This window comes from Struthio camelus, chromosome W (genome assembly GCF_040807025.1).
Source record: "Struthio camelus isolate bStrCam1 chromosome W, bStrCam1.hap1, whole genome shotgun sequence".
Classification (NCBI taxonomy): Eukaryota; Metazoa; Chordata; class Aves; order Struthioniformes; family Struthionidae; genus Struthio; species Struthio camelus.
Window position 1 is genome coordinate 5,717,159 of NC_090981.1, and position 23,732 is coordinate 5,740,890.

The 23,732-nt window shown below is 36.1% G+C and overlaps 1 pseudogene; it reads left to right on the plus strand.

Moving 5' to 3' along the window:
• The window catches only part of LOC104148674 (intermembrane lipid transfer protein VPS13A-like), a 34,981-nt pseudogene extending 13,976 nt beyond the window's left edge, over positions 1–21,005 (plus strand).
• Positions 21,006–23,732: the final 2,727 nt, after the last annotated feature.

The following is a 23,732-nucleotide window of genomic DNA, read 5'->3' on the forward strand; positions in this document are numbered from 1 at the left end:
GTGTTTGTTCATTCATTCATTCATTCAAAAAAAAAAAAAGGCAGTACTATTCTCTACACATTTGTTTTGGTTTAAGATGTAGCTTTTGACATCTTTTTTTGAGATATTGCTGTGGTCACTGGGAGAGCTTCATTAATGCTTCATCTCATATAAGCACTTCTCCTCCCCCCTCAGTTTTTCTCAGCCTCCATTGGTCTCATGCCTAAATCTGTGACATGTTCACCATAATTTGTTTGATGTGCTATTCTTGCTGTTCCAGACTTGAAAAAGGAGTATTTTGCCCAAAGGTCAATCATTGTTTCCAACTGTATCAATTGATCGGATAAGATATGGCCCCCCTTACCACAAACATTACTTTATTCTGTCATGAGACCATCATGGCTACAACAAAGTTATTGCTGCTCTTCACTATAAGCAATGAGTTAACTTTTTACAAATTCTGTTTTAGAATAGAGGCTTATAAAAAGGATTCAAAACATCATAACTAGCTTACAGCATATCTTATTATGCACTACACTGGTATAAAAATCCTGAAGCTTATTTTTTGTGTCATGATAAGGTCCTTTTGGGGTTCTTTAAAACATTCAGTTCCTTTTTAAGAGCTGCTGGTTTAAGAATAGATGCTGTATTTGACATTATTTTCTACTAGAAGTTTTTTGTACATTTTAAAAGCTATAAGAAAATAAAAGTTTCTATTAAGAATCACATACCTCTCCATTTGTTGGCTTCATAGTTTAAAATTACTTGTGAGGTTTGGTTTTGGTTTTCCTTATTTGTAGAGTAGCAGTGCATTATACAGAAAAGTAGATTACATATCTGTTTTCCTTTAGTTATGAAAGACAGATGATAGCAGTGGCACCTAGGACAGCTCAGCCAGGTATTTATTGAACATCTTTGTCATGTATGAATGAAAAGTCAGGAACTCCTGTCTATTGATATTCAGTTTGGGAATCTGTTATTGGCAGATTTTGAAGAAATTTCAGTAAAAGTTGTAAACTGTTTATGCTAGCTGAAAATCCAGTTTTGACTGAGTTGAATGTTGCTAAATGCTTTACAGAATTGCTTTTAAAAAACAAATTATTTCATGTAAGTGTAATTGTGGTATTGCATATGTGCATTTTTGGGTTTTTTTCTAACATAGCAGCAAACAGTATTCTTGCGATTTTGTTTCTTGAGCTGAATTTTTTTTTCCAGGGCATTTGCTGTATAATGTTGCATGACATTAACATTTGATGACATTTTTCATGACATCAACATTAACATTAACTGGTAAAATGTGTGTAAATATATGAGTCTTTAAAAGCTAATAGGGTAACCCCATGCCTTGTTATATATTATTGTTTGGGCTTTTTTAGGTCTTAATTAAATTATGTTGTCTTAAATAATAATAGAAAGCTAGTTGTCTAGTTCATAGTCTATTTTTCAAAAAAATCTTTTAAAAAGTTTTTTTTTTAATTTAGATGATAATGACAAACCCGTTTATATCATTACTACTTTGGATAATGTGGAAGATGATCTTCTCACTCTGGAATACATAAAGATAAGAAAACAGCAAACTTTACTTTTGAATTGTAAACCAGTAGTAAACAGCCTTGTTTAGAAATGGATTTTCCTTATTTATTCATTGAGTAATGTTTTGAGTCTTATGTGCAAGGTGTGTCTGGTTTCTAAATAGACTAACTTTTATATCATAAGTTGTAGTAGCTTTGAAGTAAGCTTTCTCTATGAACTTTGCAAACCTCTCCTGTTTTTTGTTTGTATGCATGTTTGGTGGAATAGGCTGATATTAATGGACCAGAACTGAAAACTGCCTATCAGAATGATCTACAGAAAATAAAGGTATGTCATTTTTTAACATATTTTTCTCTTTTGGGGGGACAGAAATATATTGTATAAAGATAATTTGTTCTTTCAGGTGAATTTTTCCTCTCTCGATGTTCATTTGCATACTGAAACTCTCCTAAATGCCATGAACTACCTGAACAATCTTCTACCCAAACAAGAAAATAAAGTTGCAGAAGAACCAGTCCAGGAAAAAGTAGAGGAGAAGGAGGATATTCTTAAGAAATTAAGTAAGTTTATTTACTTTTTTTTCCTCTCTCCATGTTTTTTTGTTTTTTGTTTTTTTTGATTCATTTAAGCAAGGAAGAAAACAGACATAATTGTCTATTTTCACAAGCCTGTCAATGAGTTTTGAAATGAGAAACTTTGTTTAAGGTACATAGGCACTTTACAGCCTTTTGTAATTTCAGTGGTGCTAAGCATGTGATAATATTAGCTATCAGAGTATTATGGAGTAGCAGAGTATAATGTTATTCCCTGGCTGGACATCTGTAAGGGAAGAATAATCATAGAGTCAATAAGCCAAGGGTAGATGTTGCAGCTGTTGACAATTCCTGAGGTAGAAATTCTAAGTGTGTTTTTCGACGACATGTCTTCAAATTCCCTTAGTTATGATAATCTTTCTTGAATGGTAGCTTATAGTGTTCTCCCATATAGTAATAATAAAAGTGCTTTTGCATTACAGTATTTATGAAAAAAAAAGATTCTTATAATAAGTAAGTAAGGAAATAAAAAACCTTTATGTGATAAAAGTCTGTTGAATATATTGCAGAAAGTTATGTCTTTTCAAATAATATCATAATTACCATTTTCCTCCAAATCTTCAGTGGAATGATCTTGTACACCATTTTCCTTCTCATCATCAAAATATTTTTGTTGGCTTAGGTTTGCAGCCTGCACATGTATATCTTTAGCAATTTATTAATGTGTATACATTAGCTGTAGACATTAGTGTGAAATAGACACTACTGCATTTCATAAGCTCCAGGACAGTTTTCTACTTGTTTGCAGAATGGCCAAATTCTGATTGGTGCCAGTTTTTGTATGCATAATTTGTTGTAACTGCCACTTTGAGTTTTCAGATTGGCATATGAGAGTTTGCATTTAGCTTGTAGTGTAATAGGCAGTCTTTGAATGGTAGAAGTTGGCTTGAGCATTTTCAGTCTTTTGTCATAAGATGCTGATTCATTAATATCAATTACTGTGGTCTTAGGGGCAAATAGGTAGCATGTGAATGCCTGCAATTTGAGAGAGATCTGGTGAGCCTGCACATGTTTGTCAGCTCAGAAGAGCTCTGTAGCTAACTCTTTTCTATGTATAAATTTCAGGGCTCCCAGCTTTCCTTGGCCTGCAAAAGCATTAGCACTGTTGCACCCTGAAAAGGCATGCAGGCCAGTGAGTTATCCATCAGTCTCAAGGAATTATGCTACTATAATAAAGTCAGTGAATCTTATCTCTTTCCATGTTCCAGTTTACTGATATATTGGTCAAGACATACCTTTGCTGAGCCTAAGGCAAAAGATAGATTATCTGTCTCTCCAGCAATAATTGTGACCGATTTTTTTCCCCCGCTATTTGAGGCACTGAGCATATGCAAAACATAAATTGCCTGTTTTTTTTCTGAGACGAACTGAGACATTTGATTGCTTTACAGTTATTTTGTTACCTTGCATCCGAGGAACATCCATCTCTTGTGAACAACTTGCTTGTTGTGTAGTTTTATCACTCTCTGACCAAGAATTTGGCAAGATCTAATTTGTTGATTATGCTATATAAAAACAAATGATGCCTCCATTGTTTGATCTTGTGTCTGGGAACTAACTTGTTCAAATGAATGCTTACATTAAATCCTCAACAGTATATCAATGACATTCCTTTCTACTGTGGGTAGGACTTCTCTGAGATTGTTACAATTGTTCCTTTCTGTTAATCTGAAAACACTTAAATTTCTGCTAGTCATTAAAAAAAAAATCTATGGCAGAGGATCATTCTTGAGATGATTCTAGTTGAAGTGTTTTTACACTTGTTCCATGTTAGTGATTTCAGTAGTTCCATCATCTGCCTGACCTAACTGACCTGCTGGTACACTGGTGCAATCTTTCTGAGGCTGTCTGCATTCATTGACTTTAGTTCTTACCAAGCATTTTGAGTTAAGCTTCAATACTTCTTTGTTATCTTTAAACCTCGGGTATCACATTTGCAATGGTGAGATTTTTGAGAATGTTATTTTTTGCAGCTTTTATAGAGAAATGTTTGGTAAAACACAAATATGTTTGTAACTCTAGTGCATACTTATATTCAATGATTAATTCCATGTCACTGAGGGTGGATGTTTTTGTTGTGGGAGACTGGTGGATTAATAGTCTAATTGCGTTAGCTTTTTTGAAGAAAAATTTGAGGCAGAGGGTAGTACCTGCATTGAAAAAAAAAAATAGACAAGCTTTTAGGTGCACAGCTCTTCTTGGAATCTGAGACTAACTGTTTCCCAGATGTGCTTGAATTTAAATCAGCTATGTTAACTGTTTAACCATTGTGAAATAAAAGGTAGTTGTTATCTTTGGAGTGAATTAGGTTGTTAGCTAAAGGAGAGAAAATAAGGTTTGTAGCCTTTATTTTTGGGGAGGACGGGCCTCCCCAAAAGGCCTTAGGAATGCTGAGAGTTCAGTTGGGGTGGGATGTGGGGAAAATGATAGTGACACTTAGCCACTCTCTTTCAGCTGACCGTTTTTATTGTTCCATGGAATTATTAAGAAATTTAATTCCTCAGCTCATCCTTTGAAGGTGTTTTGTAGGTCTCCATTGAATAATAGGCCTGAGAGATAAGAGATGGAATAATTGTTTTGTGAAAAAAATACTTTTCCACTCAGGTGTGATTAAGTGTATTAATTTTTAAGGGTATTAACTTTTTCTGTGTGAGATTGTTCTAACTCATAGTGGTTGTTTGATTTCACTGATACAGGGACATGCTTGGACACCAGATGAAATATCATTTGTATACTGGGAGGTAAATACGTATGATTGTGAACTTAAGGGATTCTATTATGTGGCTTTACTGAATTGTTAACAGAACATTCAGCACTCTCTCTACCTTTGAACTGTTTTGTTAGGTAAGCAAACACTGGAGTGTTTATTGGTAGCTGATACAGTCCTTGGAGGCAAAGGATGAAATCAGTTTCTTATTTCTTAATATATGACAATTTCCCTGCTGTTTATTGTTTAGTTAATAGGCATTATGCAGCTGAAAAGCTTTGTAATGAATGGCAACAAAATATGCTTTCATAGGTAATGTTTCCCCCTGTCCCCCAAGTATAACTGTACAAATCAAAACTTTAACTGAGGATAGTTATTGACTAATTTACTTTGATTGAAGAGCTTGTCTTCTATTAACATACAAGCAAACATGCAACTGGAGTTGATACATTTATGGAACCACAGTTTGATTCTGATTGAGAAAGCCTTACTCACACATGATATTTAGATGTAATATCTTGTCTGAAAACCTATGCTGTGAAAAACTGTTTTGAACGTTTATTGTTTTTAATTTGGCTGCTTTCAGCTTTGCTTGTAGGTTATGTATAAGAACTTACCCAGTCAAAAAGTCCCTGAATACAGGATATGATATTTCCCTTTGTCTTTTGAAGTAATGTTTAGCATTACTTCAAATTTGACTTTCAGAAAAAATGGATTATGTTATTGATTGAATCTCAGTGATGATCAGTAGCTCAGGTAGTGTTGTTAATGTAGCTATAATGTTTCTGTTATTTGAGATAAACTGCCTAGTCCTGAATACACTATGTCTAATTTTGCATTGTGCCATGTAGACTCATATTAAATATGTTTCTTGCAGTTAATACAATACTGGTGTTGAATACCACAGTTTGTGAAGTACATGAGAACTTTGGTGTGTATATAATAAATTTGTTCCTGTCCTACCTGCTAGTACGAACGTTGTACATTATGCCAACGCTGTAGGCTTATTGCAAACTAGGCTTTAGAGTAGGGTTACTAAAACATTACTATCTTTTTCTCCTCCTTGGAGAACTCCACTTTTTATACTTTTCTAGTCCAAATCCTTTTTTATAGCCTATATTTAACTATCTCTTTTTCTTAAAGTAATAATAATTTTAAAAGTCTCAAAGCCATGCTTAAAAGTTTTTAACTGATAATGGTAGTTTCAAATTAATTATTCTGGGCATTAGTACATAAGAAACAATACCAGTATCCATATTTCCCACAGCATCCAAAAAAGTATGAAGATGTTATCAACCTCAATATCTGTGCAGATTTATCCTGTTTATGTGTCTTTATTCAAGAGAAAAAAAAATAGAATATCTGAAATTCACATTGAAGGTAAGAACAAAACTTTCATCACAATGACACAAAACTTCAAAACCAGAATAGTTCCTAAATTTTGTATGCTTTTTTTTTTAAGGTCTGGAGAGCCAAGTGATCATGAAAAAAGCAGGAACAGAAGTGAATGCAAAATTAAAGAACAGCATTGTTGTGGATTCTGATGAGATGGTATTGTATAAAAAGGTATACATTTTCATGTCATTGATGTAGAGATGCTAAATTGAACTTAACTTGTGAAATCACTCAGCTGTGATTTCTACGTTGCTTTATATGTTTGCTGGGAACATTCTTCTCTACAGGCAGAATGATATTCCCCCCTGCCCCCTAGAAAACCAATGATTGTTGGGCAAAAATTGATTTTGTACACCTGTGATGCCTGGCTGTTCATTATGGCTCCTGATTTCATTGACTTTAATGGACATTATTCAAGCTGGGATTCTAGGCAAATATTTTCAGCTTGTCCAAAGATATTTTTTTGTATTTAAGATTGAGGTAGTTAAATTGAAAGTGTCTTAGTACTACATTTTATTTTGGAATTCTTTTTCTTTTTTTCTTTAGCATACCTTTTTACATTAGAGATGCTCCTTTCTTTCTAAGGCTCTTTACATCACAGGAAAAGAAGTCTTCAATTTTAGAATGATAGCTTATGTGAACGCTACAGATGGTATTGCATATACAAATATGGATGTTGTTGACAGTCGTATTTACCTAATTGTTGGGTGCATTTAAGTAGTTGTTGTTAACAAATTTGTTTCCTCTGTTTTGGTAAGTTAAATGTTCTACCTGTTGTCTCTTAGCACGTAGATAGCTATCCTAAGATAGAAATGGCAAAAACACATGAGGGATGATGCCCATTTGTAAGAACTCTCTTATATATTCTTGTAAAAGCTTAGTTGGGATTGGCAGTTAGTTGGGCTAATTACTTTTCTTCTCCATATATTTGTTGTTGTGGAATGTATGGCTAAGCATGCAGTTGTGTTTTTTGTTTGTTTTAATGATTTGTGACAACTGTTACACATGCACTCAGTTCAGTTTATAATGTTGGAATATAAATATTAAACCATGAAAAAAAAATGCCTTTTGCATAAATCCTGCCAAGGAAACCTGTCTTTTACTCACCAACTGAATAAGTAAAACAATTCATACAAGTAATTTTACAAGGTCATTGCTGTTAGCATGTAATTTGCTAAATATTCAGTATAGAAATTCATTTTTATATAGGCATACATTATCACATTTTGGGGGAAGATTATCCTATTAAAGAATATAAGAAAATGGAAGTAGCATATAATTTTATCCTAAGATAGTTTGCTATTTAAAATATTATAATTCACAGTATTTTTGAAATAATTTAATTCTTAATGTAATTCCCAAGATCTATATCTTTTCTAGGCTTTTATAAATAACTTTCAAGCTGCCAAGGAAGCCATTACTGAGGCAACTGTTCAAGCAACAGAGAAAGCAGCTACAGATGTAAAAGAACTGGCAGAGCATAGTTCTCAATTTGTACTAGATATCAATATTAAAGCACCTGTTGTGATAGTTCCACAGTCAGCAATGTCTGCTAATGTCCTGGTGGCTGATCTTGGTCTAATCACTGTAAAGAACCTGTTCATTATTGCTAAAACAAAAACACAATATACTCTCTCCCACCTGTTATTGACTCTATGATGGTGAAATTGAGTGAACTAAAGTTATACAGGTAATGTACTGCTAAGTTTTTTTATTTAATTCATGTAATTCTTATGGGATGCTCTAGCTGGAGAGCTTTGAGAAGTTCTTTTGTTGAAAGAATTAATGCTTGGTTGTTGCATGGTATACATTAAAGTATACTATTATCTTTAAATATAACAGCAAATTGAGAAAGATTTTGTAAAAGCAATTAAAATTTATGATTTAGGAGAAATAGCCATTTACACATCTCTTTTAATTGAAGGAAATGTCTGCTTAGGGAATATCATTTAAAGTGACAGACTCATGCATCATTCACTGCTTTGAGACAGGATGCATGGGTATTTCGATGGGTTTTACAAGGTGTCCACAGCAGGAAATTAATTAAGTCAGACAGCTGTAAAGAAGCATTTGAAAATGGGCCTTGGTGTAGGGGATGATGAGTGAGAGGTGGGGGTTCTCAAACACAGTTGAAGAGTACAGATGAGAGAAGAAACTGCTAGCCAGTGGATAGCAGATCAGAGGTTTTCAGAACTTGTAGGAAGTTAGTATGTTGCCCACCTGGGATGTGCCTAATACCTCTCCACCAAAAGAAGATGCTAAGCTGGTGGAGTAAGGCATCAGCTAGAGACAGTAGGACTAGGGTGCTCAAGTATGCTGACTATTCTACAGCACTATTCAAAAGGGTGAAGCAAAGACAGAAGTGTACTTTTATTTGTTTTCTCCAGAATATGTGAGTGAAGTATGTCAAGTTGAGAGTATTTTGTTTCTGTTCACAGATCATACTATGAGAGTGATTCATTGCAAACTGAAGTACAGCTGCTGCAGCCACTAAATCTGGAAGTTATTGTTGAATGAAATTTAGCTGCTGCATGGTATAGTGAAGTTCCTGATATTGAAATATCTGGATGACTGAAGCCTATGAATGTAAGCACTCATTTCTGAAGACAGCTCTTAAAATACCTGTGGGAGAGGGATTCATTTTTTTTCATCCATGAAAGCCCAAGCTCATTATTTAGGTTATTTGATTTGAAGACATGTGGGTTGAGTGGATTTTGTTGTTTCATAGTGGGGGGAAAAATAAACAAGAACTTTTTCTTCTAATCTAAGCCATGGATTTGATCTGTGATATTGCAGGGAGACATTGTGGTATGTATTACTGTTGCAGGTTAGAAATGAGTGTGCTCTTACAGCCTTGTTTTTATCGATCTGTCAGCATCTTTCAAGGATGAATTGAAAAATGTTGGATTTTCTTTGTGTTTTTTAAAGACTTGATCATGTGCTGAATTCATATCTGTGAAAAGCTTGAGTAAGAGTTGGTGCACATTTGTTTAAATTTAAACTTTGGAAAATGTAAAGCATACCAATTATATGAAGAAACTGGTTTGCAAAAGTCAGAAATGGAACTGGTAACACTTACTGTAAAGTACCTAGTGACAAAACCCACATAACCATATTTTGAGCAACTATAGGTCAAACAATAAGTATATCTTCTAACAATCAATTTCTAAATTGTAACTTTGCAGCTTTGCTTGAAAGATTGCAGATAGATACAAAATAAAATAATGTGTGAACAACCTCTGATTTATAGAAGTTGCTTTAAGGAATTATGTGGATGAGAAAAAAATTACTTGGTTCTTCAGTCTCCTAAGGAGAGACTCGGATTAGATAAATTTGCTGAAAATGTCCTATGTGTTTTGAGGTATAAGTATACATACTTTTTACTTTCTGGCAAAATTTGTTCAGAACATCTTAGGCTGTTTTTAATTTGTTAATTCAAGATAACTCAGGTTTTAGTCAACAAATGTTTTATGAACTGAGATGTTTTGAGTTTAATAGTATGTTTTGTTTTCTTTAAGCTAATCCTCAGTCAGGAAGACATAACCACAATATTGAGGACACTAAATGAAAATATAGGTGGGAGCTCTGGTGCACCACCATCTTTACCAGAACCAAAAGATACAAATAGCCATTGTAGTGATACATGCAGTACTTCACAGCACTCTGCAGGTATGTTTTCTAAAATCAGGCACAGCCCAGCTTTTTTAGGTATTACTTTAAATTTATTATTTTTCTATTGGAATTATCTTTATAAAAGGATGCCTGATTTAGTTGTTTTTAAAAGCGTGCCTCTATTATACTGGCATTGTTTACTGAGATATACTTAATAATAATGATAATGAATTGGAGGAACTGTAAGTAACTGGCCTGCTGTATTAAGTGTTGTAGCATGGTGTGTTTTACTGTAAGGACTGTCTTGTCCTACTGGCAATGATGCAATTTGCAACTAGAAGTCTGCTAGTTGGGTTTTGTAGCACTTTTGACTTTGAAAAACTATGCTCATTTTATTATGTATCTTCACAGGGATTTTTCTGTAAGCGTGTGTATGTGGATATGAGAAGACTATAAAATAAGTTGCTTGATTTGAAAATCATTTTCTGTAATTTTTTTCTGTTATGTTTTTCCTGTGTATGCTGGTTCTATTGATATTTATGTTTTAGAACTGTTTATCTTGTCAGAATTATGGCATCACAAAAAGTTGTTCCTATTGACTAAGCATCATTGCCCAAAAACTGTTCAGCATGCACTTAAAAAAAAGTTAAAAAGAAGAAGAAAATAATCTTTTGTTGAATTCTACATTTAAAAGTGAAAAATAACAAATATGTGACAAGATGAAATAAACAAGGATAAAAGTAAACTTGTATTAATTGTAATTCTTGCACATAATACTGTGTAATGTTAATGCAAAGTGTACATTTATTTCAAAATTGCACATAGAAAATACAAGCAGATTATTTTAATTTGTCAAACATGTGATTTCACCAAAAGTCATTAATGGGAGCATAATAAATCAAAAACATTAAAGTGCAGATTGATGTATATGTGGAACAGAGGGGAGGTTGTGGTTTGCTTGACAGTCATTAGCAAGAATGTATATTTTTTTTTTCTTGTTTGTTGTCAGTTATTTTCTTTAATATGAATGTCTTCTAATTTCTGAAAGGTGTGACTGTTGTGACATCAGCTGTGGTGGAATTGCATTCACTTATTAAAATTAGAACAATGCTAAAAACTGGATTTCAAATTTGACTCTCTGACTTTGGTACTGTATACTCCAAAACAGATGGATAAAATTTTGATTACAAAGAGAAAGGAACAGCTTTGAGGTTGCTTAGAGTCCTGGAAATTCTGAACAGGAATATTTTAATTCTGAGAATGAGGTTTATGAATAGAGAAAGTGATTTCTAGCAGTAGTAACAAACATGTTAATAATGAAGAATTACTTTTAACTAAATCATCTGGCACAAGGAAATTGGATGAAAGAGCATAACCAATGGTAACACATAGTCAAGTCACAGAAGATGCCAGAGATTAAAAATTTACAGCAAACTTATCTTAGGATAAAATGCAGTTTTTGAAAAAAATGCAAAGGGATGCAAGTTGTTTTTTAGCAAGGAGTTGTAATGGTTTGAGTGCAGTTTGGCTCATTAAAATTATGAACAGCTTTAATTGGAAGAGAAAAGTAATAGTTATGTAATTTTGAATATCTCAAAGCTACTTTTCAGAAGGACATCCAATTTTAATACTGTTGATATCCTTCTGCCTCATGCAGTTGAAAAATTTGGAGGGTGAATTAAATATTTTCTTTCTCTCTCTATTCTTTGCCCTCTATTAGTTTCTATATTTATATATATATATTTTTGTGAAACCTTATGAATGGCAAATAGTGTTCCATGTGCTATTATACTTGTAAACTGGAAACGACATTATTCTAATTAGAAATTCTGATTTTCTGTTTTCTGTTTCTTCATCTGTGTTCCAAGTAAACATTCATTCTGTCAAATGAAAGCTTATTTTCCATTCATGATTCCCGGTACTATAAATTCTGTCATGTGTGTTCCATTCTCTTCTAGTCCACGGTATATCCAGTCCCTTCAGACTATATCACTTGCAATATCTGTGCATATCCTTTGCAGCAAGGATTTTCTTTCATGTAATCAAGTGATATTTACCTTACATCCTAATGTGTATACATTATCTAACATATTTTACAAATTACAATTTGGAAATTACAATTTAATTTGTAAAAATGTAAAATTGTACAATTAATTTTTAAAATTGTAATTAGAATTGTAAAGTTATAATGTAGCATTACAAAGTCTGAAATCTGTTCTTTTGTGTCCTACTGAATTGCCTTTAAATGGCTAGGAGAAAGCAGACAAAAATGTAATTGAACCATGATGTCCAAGGTTTGTGATTGAGTAGATGAGAAAAGACTGAGTAAAGATGTTGCAAGTGTACAGATGTCCTGTTGATGTTTTATAGAATTTACATTAATGTTTGTATTGGTTATGTTTTAAAATTTTGGGTGCTATTCTTTAATGCACTATTAATGTCATATTGTAGCTGGAGTAAGAATTTTGAGTGTCTTTCAGTATTTGTGAGTGACTTTCTTAGTGTCTCATTAAACGCTGTCTTAATCGTCTTTCAGGATGGTGGAAATGAAACATGGATTTGAAAAGAAATTCATGGTGGATATAAGCTATAAGGAGGGGAGAGATGGCACTGTTCTTGACATGATTGTTCAAGAGAGATGCCTTTGTGCAAACATGGAATTTCTACTTACTGTTGCAGATATATTTCTAAAGGCTAATGCAGAAAGTGCTGCTGCACAGAGAAATCTCAAACAATCTTTACCTTTAAAGGAGCAAGGTATGTACTGGAAATATTTTAAAATTTATATTTAAATATGCATTTAATTTCAGCATTATAATACTCTTAAAAATATAATACTATTTTTATGTTATTTCTGGTGTTTGTTTATGTGTATAAAACAGTCTCTCTTAACCATTGACATTTCTTTCTTTGGACCACAGAAATTGGTTTGTGTCCCTCAGTCTTTAGGTGTTTATTTTGATAAGGAGCACTGTCTGAGACAAAGGAAATACCTTAAATGTATTCATAAAATAAAATGGAAAAGGACAGTTACTTCTGACACTGTCTAGGTTTGTTTTGGCTATCTTAGCAATCTTAACAAAATGTATAATGATAGCCACCACTACCATCATTTTCATCCTTCTTGAAAATACTGGGGCATACTGCATTATGATTAACCATGACTTCAGCATGCCAGTTATCACTTCTTAGAAATGTTGCCATTTCACTTGTCCACTTGCCCTCTTCTCCCTACCTCAGTGAATAGAGTTGTAACATGAGTGTCCACATTGGGCCAGACCAAAGGTCTTTCACAGTGCAGGGTCTTACACTTGACATCAGAAGGCCATTAGAATATATCAATCAATCAGAGCAGGAAATAGGTTATTCTTTATGCTTCCAAGCCTCAGGTAGTTCCCATGAGGTCCGCAAAGCAAGTCCCCCCCCCCCTCTTTCTCCCCCCTGTACCCTAAAAAACAGTTATATCCACCTCAGGCCTGCTATGATTTAGTAGATGATCAAACTCTAAGCAATTCAGCAAGTCTTACATAAAAGTATATTGGTAACACAAATGGTACATCAAGCACTAGCACACTCTCTGCATTATTGTGCAGTGCAAGAATGTGTATGTTTTGCTGCTCCAGAGAGTACTCCAGAGAGAAAAATGTGGCCAGCATTTCTGTAAGATCATATCCTAGCTGGCTGATATAGATGTTTAGTGAAGCTAGTATTTTAGCCAGTTTCATAGGTAATAACAGTGGTGAAGCTGCTGTTCTTTTCAGCTTCACAAAGAAGTTTCTTGGGATCCTTTGGTGCATCTGAAGGTAATCAGAGCTATAAAGGTTTTGTATCTCCAGTGAAGAGTCTAGAAACATGTCTGTCTCAGGGATCTGCAGGTTTTCGGATACCAGCACAGACTTCATGGGTGCCCTCTTTTGGCTTGTACAAAAGATTATTGAGCTTAAAATGTTGGGCTCAGTGCTTGGTCTTCTCATCGTTATGTTCTATGCACAAAAAGCAAAGGAATCTGGTAGACCATAACTGCTCCTCATACTAGGTGAAATACAGTAGGATATTCAAACCAAGTATGCAAATTATATCCCTAAAGAAAGATTAATTTACTAGGATGCAATTTATTTCATTAGCTTCTTTTGACTAAAATGCCTATTATAGATGTTTTATATTTGCTGTGTGGCAATTTTGTTGCTTGTTGCTTAGAATTCCTACTCTGATGTAGGCTTTTGACAAGCTAGTCACTAAGTTTCTGTATTGAAAGGCTACCACCTGCAATGACAGCTACTTGGGAGTCACCTTCAGTGGAACCATCTGCATGTGATCTTTTGAAAGAGGAAATCATCACCTCCATATGTGGCTATTGGTTTCTTAACTTACTGTGCACGTGTGTATTCTGCATCTTCTTGACATTCTACTCAGTTAACCATTTTAATGTTCTAGCTAAGCTAGATCTCATCACTAAATCTTTAAAATAACCTCTAAAACTTATAAAAGAGATGTAAATGATTATGACAATTTTTGAATAGTCTAACTTAATTTATATTTTTGAGGCATCTTTGCAGCCTGTGTCTACAATGGAAATGAATATTCATTGTTAAAAATCCAGAGATTGTGTTTGTGGCCGATTTAACAAGAAGTGATGCTCCTGCATTGGTGGTTACAACTCAGTGTGAGGTCTTCATTAAAAATAGCCCTGAAAGGTATAGCATAACAGCTGCTGTTAGAGAGATACAAATGAAAGCATGCCCTTTTCTCCCAGAAAAAAGAAAAGGGAACATTATTACAGTGAGTTTCCAAATGAAGATTTGTATTTACAAGGCACTGTATGCAAGTTATTTCAGAAGCTTTCATCATTCAAGTTTCGATTATAAACATATGAATAACCTTTTGTGACTAAGGTAAATTGTTGCTTTTATTCAGTTTTGTTTGATATTCTGAAAAGCCTCATCTTAGTCTGTGGCTTTGAAGTTTTTTTTGTTTTTGTTTTTTTTTTTTTGTAACAAGGTAAAATTAAGAGTCTGAAGGAGAAAAAAGGTTAGTAATCTCTTATGTCTCAGGTAAGCAAAATAAATAGAAGTTTATGAGAATATACTATTTCAGATGCAACTTAATAAACTTGGAATCTTTTTGGTCCAAAATTTTGTATTTAATGTCTATGTAAGTGGATAGCAAAGAGTCACTGGCAGAACAGAAATTATGTATTATGAATTAAATTACTAATAGTATGCAGTTCAGAAATTTCTTTGTGTTAAGGTCTATAAATCCATTAAAATAATAATTTGCCTGTTTTATAATTTGGCAACAGAATCAGACTTGTTAGTCATTGACAAAGTGGGAATGCCTTGACTCGGAGCTCCTTACAGTTTTTCCTGCCTCCACAGCAGACTGGACCAGAGTTTTTCCTCAGTTAACTCTAAAATGATATTGTTGTTTTAGAGAAGTAATTCAACTTGCCAGTATATCCAACTGTTTATTTGTGTACTCAGACTGCCGATGAGTGGTTTCAGCTCTTCATTATGCCTGCATACTTTATGGAGCCAGTTAGGCTCGAAAAAAGAAACATAAATGTGCAAAGGACTGTGACTTCCACTTCATCTCCTTATCAAATACTTTCATAGAAGCTCCTTTGGTATAGGCACATCTTTGATTACAGTGATCTGTTAAAAATCTAGTGATTGTGTTAGTTTCTGATTGAAATAGAAAGTAATACTCTTGCACTGTTGGTCATGACACAATGCAGAGTCTCTTGACTTCCATTTCTTAGCTGGTCAATGTGGCAAGCTTTGCAGAATACAATTAGAAGGCTTCAGGCCCAGCTTTCCATCTTACAGGAATATCTTCTGCCAGAATCTTATATCCCAGACTGTAGAAACAGAAAATCCTATCTGTATCTAATAGGATCTTTGGGCTATAAAGAGGAAAAAAACTTCTGAGGACCTCAGTTTGGATGCTCAAAACAGGACCTTCTTTGAAAGATTCAGAACACCCTTGAGAGAGTAGGGGAGGTCAATTAAGAAGACATTCTCCACAGGTAGCAGCATAGCTGGTCATTTTGAGTATGTGCAGGTAAGGAAATCTCTGAAACCAGTTTTTCAGTAAACTATATGATTTCAGTCTGGGAAGCTATTTAGAGAAATAGAGATTCAGATGACATTTAGTGGACTTCTTTAGTCAAGGGAACTCTATGACATGATGTTTTAAGAAGATCACAAGATTTTTAAAAGTTGGTATTCACATGAAGATTTTATAATGCTTAAACTTTGGGGCACTCATGGTGGATGGATTTATCATCTTGATACATAGACTTCCCTAGATACCCAGTAGGCTAGCCTCTGAATTAAGAGTAGCACACATGATGAGATTCTTTCCCTAAATTTCTTACCTGTACCTTGGTCTGAAGGAAGACATGTTATTTCCATTCCTGACTGTAATGCAAAAGAGAAATAAAAGTATAAACTTGAGCAACAGTGGATAAAATAATATGGCCAAACAATTCTGTTAGGTTGAAATCAGTTGGGAAAAGGATGGTCAAACTGATTTGGGGTATTTTTGTGCTCCCAGCATCTGATTTAGGAAAGGACAGAGAAGACAGGAAAGCCTGCAAACTTAATACTACTGGAAATTACCATTATTCAGAGATGCTTAGCTTCTCAGGTGGGGACTGGAGAGCAAATATTGCTATCACTGCAGTATCAGAGTCTAACTACATCTTACTACTTTCTTCATCACATAGCTTTTTGTTTATCGTATACCTTAGGATTTCAGTAAGCTTTGATAAATGGGAATGTGCAAGGACTGATTATAAAATAAAGCTGGAACTGAGTGGTTATGATTCAAATAGTGATTTGTTTATTCTGAACAACTGCAAGGTACTTCAGACAGTTGATGTTGCTTTGTTGCCGTTAATTGAAAAGTCTAGTTCTCTTCAAAAGTCACAAGCATTTGAAGACATCTGCAGACTTTATTATAGTACTCCATTCTTTAGGTAATGATGTGACACATTTTACAGTAGCTGCTTTTGGACACATTAATGTTTGAGAAAGGCTGAGATGTTGCTTCTGATGCTTTTTTTCCCTTTATATTTGCATGAATATTATTGTTTGGATTGCTCTTAATATTAGTGTTCAGATTACTCTTACTTTGAAGAATCAATATTTTCCTGTCAGTATATTGTATTCATAGTATTTTAAATTATATAATTTTTTAAAGATTTTTTTTTTCAATTAAATGTTCCTTTATTCTTTTATATAGGTATTACAGCCTTGTGGCTTCTTCTTTGAAATGAAGCAGTCACAGTTTGCTGATCTAACAATTCAATCTCTAACAATAAAAGTAGGTAGATTTTTATCATGATTTTAGTTTTCTACCCCTCCTGCTCAGAAAGCTTTAAAGCTGCTTGTGGGATATGTTTCTCTTTAAAAGGGAGAAAAAAAAAAGAAAAAAAAAAGGAATGACTGAAGGTGAGGAATTGTTTCCCATCTTTATTAGGTCATCTAGCTGTTTAGCATGTGAAAATAAAATTAAAAAATAACAGCTGTGTCACTACACTTTTTGGAATCTGTATTTTGTATGATGTCTTGAAATGTAGAGATAAATTTTGAAATGTTTACATAGGGAGTTGGATGATTAGTTTTGAAAGCTCCCATCTGGAAGACAGACAGGAGTTGAAAACCTGAACAGGTTAAAATGTAGCTTGGGGAAAGGAATCGGTCCTCAAAAGCGAGGAAAGGGTCATGCGTAGAACAAAGTGTTTGGCGGGTGTAACATTTTCATTATAATTTTGTGTCTGAAAATAGCTGACTTTTTCCCTGTGCTACTTCTCATTTCCAATTATTCCAACTTCTTATTTGTAGGTTTCACCAATAATCATAAATACAGTGATTACTATTACATCAGCCCTATTCTATTTCATAAGAAATGTTCAAAAATCCAAATAATAGTAGAATGTTAGCATTGTAAAAACATCTTAGTGACTGAAAAAAAATCAATCTTTTATTAAGTGTTTAAATTTTTTTTCATTTACAGATCCATACTGAGTTTGCAACCCCTAGCCAATGAAAATGGAGTGGATGGAGAATATGATATATGTGAAGGAATTACATTTGATGAAATTATGAAAAATTTTGACAGCTTATTGCAGAGGAAATGCCAGTCGGTGAAGTCAACTAACTACTCACTTGCCATCAATATTGTCCCAGTAAGGGACACGTTGACATCTTTATTATGTGCAGATGACCAATGGGATTTTCCATATGTTGTTCATTTATGGCCTTCTGTTCTTTTCCGCAATCTTCTTCCATATCAAATAACTTATTCTGTTGAGATAATTCTTTAATGTTTAAATTTCTGTGGTGTTTCTTGCTTATGTTATGTAAGTTGATTAACTAGTTTCAATACCGTTTATAAAATACATTTAAAGAAAGTGCTTCTGTTAAAATAGTAGTGAAGCAGAATTACAGATCTTTCTTATAAAGGCATGTCTGTATCTACAGAAGTGAAACAGTACTGGAATGTGAAAAACACTGCTTTTAATCATTACTAATAACTTGTACTTTAGATACATAGGTAAAGAGAAATTTACACTGTGTAAGTTTAGTTCTGTGGGAGTGTCACTCTCTGGTTTCCAAGTGCAACTTGGTCCTAATTAAACAGTGTAGTTTCTCCTGTGGATTATGACTGTAGGGTGATTTTTAAGGAAATCTCCCATTGGTGCCTATTCACCAAGCTTTGGCTTGAATTTCAGGCTGGTCTCAGACTCTACATTCTTTTCAGATGAAATGAAAGCAAAAGGTGCACTCCGACTGTTAATGGGCATTCATTCCAGAGCCAGACATGAGCCACGCTCAATTAAAACCCCTGAAATATGTACAGTGTGGTCCTTGGTTCATCAGCAGCAAATGTTTCATTCTATGGAACTGCTGTGATTGTGCTGTGCTACTTGCAAATAGGATAATAGAAATGTAGATGGAGACATGGAAACATTTTTTAGGTGGTCTTAACATTTAGTATTTGGGCTCTAGTAGTATAATTTAATCATCAAGTTTTGTCACAAATTCACAATTACTAGAGCTTGAGATCATGGCCTCCACCATATGTTTAGGAGTTACAGGCTCTTTTGTGTAAATCTCTTATTAATTTAAATTTAATGAAAGAAACACTGAGTTGAGGAAATCTGTCATTTATGCATGTTTACTTATTTGAATTTAGCAATGGATTTTTGGTTAAACAGTGATGAGAATGTATAGTTTTTTTGATTAAAATGTCATATTAAGATGGAGGTTTAAGAGTGCAACATGGTTAAATAGCACAATAAGCATTTAAAAACATTGCCTATATAAGCTGTATTGTAATTTTCAAAGATACATAGACAATATGTATGTAAACAAGTTGGTACAAATTTTGACTGTGAATCTTACGTAAATGTACGCTTTTTTTTTTTTAAGGAAAATGGGAGCAAATATGACACTTTAGAAGATGGCTCCTTAGCCCAGATTCACAATGCAGTCTTCACTCAAACAAAGCTGGATTTACAATTGCTTAACTATCATCATCTTGATCAAAATTGGAAAAGTGAGTACCATATAAAAAGTAATCTATCAGATATCAGCTTCACAACGTTTAACTGCATCACTGAGTTGGATAAGACTGAATTGGATATTGCTGTCCATGTGACCTACACAACTGGGCAGATGGTCATAGCAATTCACAGTCCATATTGGATGGTAAATAAAACTGGTCGAATGTTGCAATACAAAGCTGATGGTATTCACTGCAAGCATCCTCTGGATTACAAAAAGCTGCTGCTTTTTTTCTTTCCAGTCCAAAAACTTCCTCCAAAACAACAAGGTATTATAGTTAATAAAATCTGATAATTGTATATCTTATTCTCCTATCTTGCTGAATGAAAGTGTTTTTACACTTTGAAAGCAATCTATAATAATACTGTGTTATGCTCAGTAAAGGGCATGAAAACTAGTATATCTGTGTCTAAAGACAGAATATGAGAACATATTGTCAGATATGTTTGAGATGGGAAATCTACATTATTAAATGTATTGTTAAGGAAGATGTTCATCTTTGGGAGAAATGGAATAGAGGAAATTCTTTTCTTTAAAAAACATTTATTAGTGAATTTTATTTTAGTTGCATCAATAAATGTCCTTATTCTAAATATGACTAAGTATCTGTGTAAGAAATGTAAAGCTGTGGTTCTTGAAAAGTGAACACTTGCAGTGGTGGTTGTTAGTTTGGGCCTGAGGTGGTAGTAAGCTAAGGTTAAGATGCAATTTATCTTTTGAGATTGCTATGTAAGATTTTTTAATTCTGAGTATTACTGACTGCTTGAGTATCATGTTGTGTAAATGTAATATTTGGGAATGTTTTAGAATAGCAATGAGAGTATTGAAATTAGAGAAATGACAAAGCTATGTTGATGTGACTCTGTGTACTTTGAGATTTAAATTGTGATAAGTTTTGACCTGGATCCCAATGTGGTTGCTTTCCCTGGAGTATCTTAGACTTAAAATGATTGCTCCACGTAGCCTATAATTAAGGGTGACAGAAAATACCTGTATGTGAGTCAAAACTGGCAATAGTCATGTCTTGACTTTTTAATGGAAACACTAGTATTTCAGGTATGTTTTTATATAGGTGTGTGCATACATATATTCTATATGTGATTTTAAATGTTGTTAGTGTCTGTAAATTGAAAATTAACTCAGGGTGCTTCTTCATAGGTGCAACTTATGGTAACTGACAGCAAACTGATCAGTTTTCACTGGACGCAGTTGGAAGTCATGGTTCTGTGAAATGCAAGTCATAAAAAGGAGTATCAGGTGAGTTAAACTTATCTTTCAAGATCTTAGGAAATATAAATGAAGTAAGAAAAGAACAGGATACTTCTAACAATGTCTTTCAATTCACAGGTTGGAGTCACCATAAACAACAGCAGCTTTAATATTACTAGAATTGTAACTTTCACTCCATTTTTTATGATCTCAAGTAGAAGCAAATACACTTTGGAAGTGTCTGAAGAAGGCAAGGAAAAGTGGATTCCTATTGTTTTACAACAGGTAAACTTAAAAAGGAAATTATTCCTAGCTGTTTCTCTAAGGAAAAAAAAAAAAAGATTTAAACACTTACTTATAGATAGAAAATATGAGCCATGCACAGTGTCTGGTGACAGTGTCTGAACATATTGTGCTTTCTCAGCAGATTATCTGTGCTACCTATTCTTAATGTTGCATTAGGACAAATTACAGAATCACAGAATCACAGAATCGTTTAGGCTGGAAGGGACCTCTGGAGATCATCTAGTCCAACCTCCCTGTTCAAGCAGGGTCACCTAGAGCATATTGCCCAGGATCACATCCAGACGGCTTTTGAATATCTCCAGCGAAGGAGACTCCACCACCTCTCTGGGCAACCTGTTCCAATGCTCTGTCACCCTCACAGTGAAGAAGTTTTTTCTCAGGTTCAGATGGACCTTCCTGTGGTTCAGTTTCTGCCCATTGCCTCTTGTCCTGTTGCTGGGCACCACGGAGAAGAGGCTGGCCTCATCCTCTTGACACTCCCCCTTCACATACTTGTACACGTTGATGAGATCCCCTCTCAATCTTCTCTTCTCCAGGCTGAACAGGCCCAGCTCCCTCAGCCTTTCTTCACAGGAGACATGCTCCAGTCCCCTCATCATCTTGGTAGCCCTCCGCTGGACTCTCTCCAGGAGCTCCATGTCTCTCTTGCACTGGGGAGCCCAGCACTGGACACAGGACTCCAGGTGGGGCCTCCCCAGGGCTGAGTAGAGGGGCAGGATCACCTCCCTCGACCTGCTGGCAACACTCTGCCTCATGCAGCCCAGGATACCCTTGGCCTTCTTGGCCCCAAGGGCACACTGCTGGCTCATGGTCAACTTGTTGTCCACCAGGACTCCCAGGTCCTTCTCTGCAGAGCTGCTCTCCAGCAGGTCAGCCCCCAGCCTGTCCTGGGGCATGGGATTATTCCTGCCTAGGTGCAGGACCTTGCACTTGCCTTGGTTGAACTTCAGGAGGTTCCCCTTCACCCAACTCTCCAGCCTGTCCAGGTCCCTCTGAATGGCAGCACAGTCTTCTGGTGTGTTAGCCTCTCCCCCCAGTTTAGTATCATCAGCAAACTTGCTGAGGGGGCACTCTGTCCCTTCCTCAAGGTCACTGAAGAATACATTGAACAAGACTGGACCCAGGACTGACCCCTGGGGGACACCGCTAGCTACAGGCCTCTGACTAGACTCTGTGCCACTGACCACAACCCTCTGAGCCCTGCCGTCCAGCCAGTTCTCAATCCATCTCACTGTCCACTCATCTAGCCCACACTTCCTGAGCTTGCCTAGGAGGATGTGATGGGAGACAGTGTCAAAAGCCTTGCTGAAGTCCAGGGAGACAACATCCACTGCTCTCCCCTCATCTCCCCAGCCAGTCATTCCATCATAGAAGGCTGTCAGGTTGGTCAAGCATGATTTCCCCTTGGTGAATCCATGCTGACTACTCCTGATCACCTTCTTGTCCTCCACATGCTTAGAGATGGCCTCCAGGAGGAGCTGTTCCATCACCTTTCCAGGGATGGAGGTGAGGCTGACAGGCCTGTAGTTCCCTGGCTCCTCCTTCTTGCCCTTTTTGAAGACTGGGGTGACCTTGGCTTTCTTCCAGTCCTCAGGCACCTCTCCTGATCTCCAGGACCTTTCCAAGATGATGGAGAGTGGCCTAGCAATAACATCCGCCAGCTCCCTCAGCACTCGTGGGTGCATCCCATCAGGGCCCATGGACTTGGGGGTGTCAAGTTTGGACAAAAGATCTCTAACCTGATCCTCCTCGACCAAGGGAGAGTCTTCCTTTCTCCAGACTTTCTCTCTTGTCCCCAGGGTCTGGGGTTCCTGAGGACTGGCCTCAGCAGTGAAGACTGAAGCAAAGAAGGCATTCAGTAACTCTGCCTTCTGTGTCCGCTGTCACCAGGGCCCCTGCCCCATTCAGCAGCAGGCCCACATTTTCCCTAGTCTTCCTTTTGCTATTGATGTATTTGAAGAACCCCTTCTTGCTGTCCTTGACATCCCTTGCCAGATTTAATTCTGAATGGGCCTTAGCCTTCCTTGTCGCATCCCTGCACACTCTGACAACGTCCCTGTATTCCTCCCAAGGGGCCTGTCCCCTTTTCCACGTTCTGTACACTTCCTTCTTCTGCTGGAGTTTTGCCAGGAGTTCCTTGCTCATCCATGCAGGTCTCCTGCCCGCTTTGCTGGACTTCTTCCTCAGAGGGATGCACTGCTCTTGAGCCTGGAGGAGGTGATGCTTGAATATTAACCAGCTCTCCCGGACCCCTCTTCCTTCTAGGGCCCTACCCCATGAGATTCCCCTAAGGCCCAAGTCTGCTCTCCTGAAGTCCAGGGCTGCGATCCTACTCATTGCCCTGCTCCCTCCTCCACCATCTCATGGTCACTGCAGCCAAGGCTGCCCCCAACCTGCACCTCTCCAACTAGACCTTCTTTGTTCATTAGTACAAGGTCTAGCATTGCACCTCTCCTCGTTGGCGTCTCCACCACCTGAGTCAAGAAATTATCATCAATCCTCTGCAGGAACCTCTTTGACTGTTTGTGCCTAGCTGTGCTGTCTTCCCAGCAGATGTCAGGGTGGTTCAAGTCCCCCATGAGAACCAGGGCCTGTGATTGTGAGGCTACTTCCAGCTGTCTGTAGAAGGCCTCATCGATGACTTCCTCCTGGTCAGGTGGCCTGTAGTAAACCCCCACAACAGTGTCACCCATGTTAGCCTGCCCTTTAATCCTCTCAATTCCACTGAACATCAGGTCTTTATGCATTATAGGGTAGGGTGGTAGGGTAGGAGGTATCTGCTGTCACAACCTTGCTTTTTTTTTTCCTTCCCCTTCTTCCCTCCAT